Source organism: Balaenoptera physalus (genome assembly GCF_965194825.1).
Source record: "Balaenoptera physalus genome assembly, chromosome: 5".
Classification (NCBI taxonomy): Eukaryota; Metazoa; Chordata; class Mammalia; order Artiodactyla; family Balaenopteridae; genus Balaenoptera; species Balaenoptera physalus.
In genome coordinates, this window is record NC_138884.1 from 93314163 (window position 1) to 93319305 (window position 5143).

Here is a 5143-nt window from a genome sequence, read left to right on the forward strand (position 1 = left end):
CTTTTTTTTTAACATCTTTATTGGAGTATAATTGCTTTACAATGGTGTGTTAGTTTCTGCTTTATAACAAAGTAAATCAGTTATACATATACATATGTTCCCATATCTCTACCCTCTTGCATCTCCCTCCCTCCCGCCCTCCCTATCCCACACCTCTAGGTGGTCACAAAGCACAGAGCTGATCTCCCTGTGCTATGCGGTTGCTTCCCACTAGCTATCTATTTTACGTTTGGTAGTGTATATATGTCCATGCCACTCTCTCTCTTTGTCACATCTTACCCTTCCCCCTCCCCATAACTTCAAGTCCATTCTCTAGTAAGTCTGTGTCTTTATTCCCGTCTTGCCACTAGGTTCTTCATGACCTTTTTTTTTTCCTTAGATTCCATATATATGTGTTAGCATAATGTATTTGTTTTTCTCTTTCTGACTTACTTCACTCTGTATGACAGACTCTAACTCCATCCACCTCACTACAAATAACTCAATTTCGTTTCTTTTTATGGCTGAGTAATATTCTATTGTATATATTGCCACATCTTCTTTATCCATTCATCTGATGATGGACACTTAGGTTGCTTCTATGTCCTGGCTATTGTAAATAGAGCTGCAATGAACATTTTGGTACATGACTCTTTTTGAATTATGGTTTTCTCAGGGTATATGCCCAGTAGTGGGATTGCTGGGTCGTATGGTAGTTTTATTTTTAGTTTTTTAAGGAACCTCCATACTGTTCTCCATAGTGGCTGTATCAATTTACATTCCCACCAACAGTGCAAGAGTGTTCCCTTTTCTCCACACCCTCTCCAGCATTTATTGTTTCTAGATTTTTTGATGATGGCCATTCTGACTGGTGTGAGATGATATCTCATTGTAGTTTTGATTTGCATTTCTCTAATGATTAATGATGTTGAGCATTCTTTCATGTGTTTGTTGGCAATTTGTATATCTTCTTTGGAGAAATGTCTATTTAGGTCTTCTGCCCATTTTTGGATTGGGTTGTTTGTTTTTTTGTTATTGAGCTGCATGAGCTGCTTGTAAATCTTGGAGATTAATCCTTTGTCAGTTGCTTCATTTGCAAATATTTTCTCCCATTCTGAGGGTTGTCTTTTGGTCCTGTTTATGGTTTCCTTTGCTGTGCAAAAGCTTTTAAGTTTCATTAGGTCCCATTTGTTTATTTGTGTTTTTATTTCCATTTCTCTAGGAGCTGGGTCAGAAAGGATCTTGCTGTGATTTATGTCATAGAGTGAAGAACAATACATTTTTGATGAAAATATTTTAACCCTAAAAATATACCATTGTTACCAATTTATGCATTCATTTTCAAAATATAAGAAAAAAATATTGGGTAAAGTAAGTATATTTTTCTCAAAATGCTTAGAAATAGCATAGCATAATGCAAAATTATAAAAAATGAGTTAATTAGTCTTGATTCAATATCTGAGTCTGTCACTAAGTCCCTTTACTGTCACTTCTTTGGAGTACAAATTCCTGTAAAACAATGAGGATGAGAGATTAAAAAGACTGGGGGCAGGGGGATTATGAGATCTAGATTAAATCCTTCTGGCTGTAGCATGCTTAAGAATGTTTTGAAAGACTACAAGGGCATATATGAATCTAACTTTTGTATTTAGCATAGTGACAAGACATAATATTGATAAATATTTTTATATGTAGCTATTATAATTACTATAGTTGATTTTTACTGTTTTCAAAAGCAATTATGAAGAAGTTTTGACAAAAACCATAAAAGCAATTTGAGGAAAAGCATATATACAATTACCAACCATTAAAAGTGATTAATCAGAAAAGATGTAATTGATATTATATACATATGTAAAAAACAGCCCATACAGATATGCATATACATAAGTAAATAACACATGAGATACATGAGGCATTATGGCTATGAATATTTTAAAAGATGATTTCACATTGTCATTATTTTTCTATTCTATTCAGAATGGAGGGGTGTAAAATTAGTGGATGTCCTAAAATTAATTTTGTTGCAAGGCAGAGATGCAGAGGGTTTTGACATAGGTTTTGAAATCAGTCAGACTGAGCACAAATACAGGCTCTGCTTCTTACTACTGTCTTCATTCTCAACTTCCTCATTTGTAAAAGGGAGATAGTAAACATGTCATAGGGTTGTTGCAAGGAGGAAATAAAAGAAGTACATAATGGGCACAGCACAGTTTAAGCCTTATTCATTATCATTACTGATTACATGGAATGTTGCTCTACAGCACCCAGTTTGGGGGCGAGTGGGTTAGATCTTTAGCATATGAGAGGAGGGACTAGTATTCCAGGCAGAGCTAACTAACTATTCATAATATTCAATGTGCCCTTGGGTTTATCATATGGTTTTAGGGAGACTAACTCAAAATCATGCGCAGTGTGTTGATCTAAGAGTCAGTGAGAAGAATCTTCCTAGAAACTTTGACTAAAATGTAATGAAGTTACATATATTTTCAAAGTTACTACATTGAAGTATGAACTGTCACAAATGACTTAAGTTGCCTAAGAATATCTATGATTATCCTATTTATTAAACGGCAACATTATTGCTTTTCACAATAAAATATTCATATGACAAAGAATTAATCGTCATAATTAGTGGAAAAACATAAAATATTCATTTTATTTTCACTGTCCTTTTGAAAGGAAAAAGAAACATTATAAGGGGAAGAATACTTGATTAATATTTAAATGATAAATATATTATTTTTATTAAAGTCAATTTACATTAAAGAATTGTGATAAATACAATTTTTCACTTTTAGTAATTTTTCAAATATTTCAATAAGATGTTATAGCTGTTTTTTGGTCATTTAGTCTTTATTTATCTTCTTCCTACTTGAGTGTACATTTGTCATGCAGGGTGTTTCTGCTGCAGCCAAGAAAAAAAAAAAAAAATAGAAGGAGAAGATTTCTACTTCTCAATGCTTGTGAATATGAGAATGACTTTCTGTAACTTCCAGTTTCCAATATACAGTTACATGGGTCAAGCTATGCACTGACATGTGAACTCACTGTCCTCATGGGATACATAAGAAGTGATGAAACATCAATTTGGGCATATATAAACCAACATTTCTTTTAAATACTATTGCTAGAATGCCATTCCAGTAACAAAAAAAAAGAAACATGTCTTTGAAAAAAATAAACTGCATCTCAAAACTTCCCTCCTAATACAACAAAAGGAAAAACTTTACAATCACTACTACACTGGCTTATATAGATTCTAAATTATAATAAAATTGTGTATTTCTAACCATTAATTAACGGGCCATTGTTGAATGCATATTGTGCATATGTAGCAAAATACCATGAGTGACATGAGGGGAACAAGCAGAGTAGAAACTTGCTCCACAGTTTGAAGAACTTCATCTACAGTCCGAATCGTAAAGCATGAATGTTGGTATACCACTGAATTTTAAATTATGTGCATATATTTTTATTCTAATATTCTCCATTTATTTGTTGTGTAACTTTAAATAAGTTAATTTATCTAAATATAAATTTTCATCTAAAAATGTCTAAGAGATTTTCTTTCATTCTGAGAGAAGTCTTTCCATCTTGTTTATGGTTTCCTTTGCTGTGCAAAAGATTTTAAGTTTAATTAGGTCCAATTTGTTTATTTTTGTTTTTATTTTCATTAGTCTAGGAGGTGGGTTAAAAAAGATCTTACTGTGGTTTATGTCAAAGAGTGTTTTTCCTATGTTTTCCTCTAAGAGTTATATAGTGTCTGGTTTTACTTTTAGGTCTTTAATCTGTTTTCAGTTTACTTTTTTTTTTTTTTTAATTAATTAATTTATTTATTTTTGGGTGTGTTGGGTCTTCGTTTCTGTGCGAGGGCTTTCTCCAGTTGCGGCAAGCGGGGGCCACTCTTCATCGCGGTGCGAGGGCCTCTCACTATCGCGGCCTCTCTTGTTGCGGAGCACAGGCTCCAGACGCGCAGGCTCAGTAGCTGTGGCTCACGGGCCCATCTGCTCCGCGGCATGTGGGATCCCCCCAGACCAGGGCTTGAACCCGCGTCCCCCGCATTAGCAGGCAGACTCCCAACCACTGCACCACCAGGGAAGCCCCAGTTTACTTTTTGTATGGTGTTAGGTAGTGTTCTAATTTCATTCTTTTACATGTAGCTGTCCAGTTTTCCCAGCATCACTTATTGAAGAAGCTGTCTTTTCTCCATTGTATATTCTTGCCTCCTTTGTCGTAAATTAGGTGACTATATGTGTGTGGGTTTATCTCTGGACTTTCTATCCTATACCAATGATCTATATTTCTGCTTTTGTGCCCGTACCATACTGTCTTGATTACTGTAGCTGTGTAGTATAGTTGAAAGTAGGGGAGCCTGATTCCTCTAGCTCTGTTTTCCTTTCTCAAGATTGCTTCGTCTATCCAGGGTCTTTTGTGTTTCCATATGAATTGTAATATTTTTCGTCCTAATTCTGTGAAGAATGCCATTGGTAGTTTAATAGGGATTACACTGAATCTGTAGATTGCTTTGGGTAGTATAGTCATTTTCACAATGTTGATTCTTCCAATCCAAGAACATGGTACATTTCTCCATCTGCTTGTCATCTTTGATTTCTTTCATCAGTGTTTTATAGTTTTCTAAGTACAAGTCTTTCTCCTCCTTAGGTAGGTTATTCCTAGGTATTTTATTCTTTTTGTTGTGATGGTAAATGGGATTGTTTCCTTAATTTCTCTTTCTGATTTTTCATAGTTAGTGTATAGGAATGCCAGAGATGTCTGTGCATTAATTTTGTATCCTGCAGCCTTACCAAATTCATTGATTAGTTCTAGTAATTTTCCAGTGGCATCTTTAGGATTTTCTAAGTATAGTATCATGTCATCTGCAAACAGTGACAGTTTTACTTCTTTTCCAATTTGTATTCCTTTTATTTCTTTTTCTTCTCTGATTGCCATTTCTAGGACTTCCAAAACTATGTTGAATAAGAGTGGCGAGAGTGGACATCCTTGTCTTGTTCCTGATCTTAGTGGAAATGCTTTCAGTTTTTTACCATTGAGTATGAGGTTGGCTGTGGTTTTGTCATATATGGTCTTTATTATGCTGAAGTAGGTTCCTTCTATGCCCATTTTCTGGAGAGTTTTTATCATAAATTGCTGTTGAATTTTT

At 34.5% G+C, this 5143-nt stretch overlaps 1 long non-coding RNA gene across 1 annotated transcript in view; it reads right to left on the reverse strand.

Annotated features, from left to right (window-relative positions):
- LOC309662149 overlaps positions 1–4080 on the reverse strand; it is a 31784-nt gene extending 27704 nt beyond the window's left edge. Inside the window, exon 1 of the long non-coding RNA XR_014264539.1 lies at positions 1258–4080. This is a non-coding gene — a long non-coding RNA (uncharacterized lncRNA). The remainder of the gene's footprint in view (positions 1–1257) is intronic.
- Positions 4081–5143: the final 1063 nt, after the last annotated feature.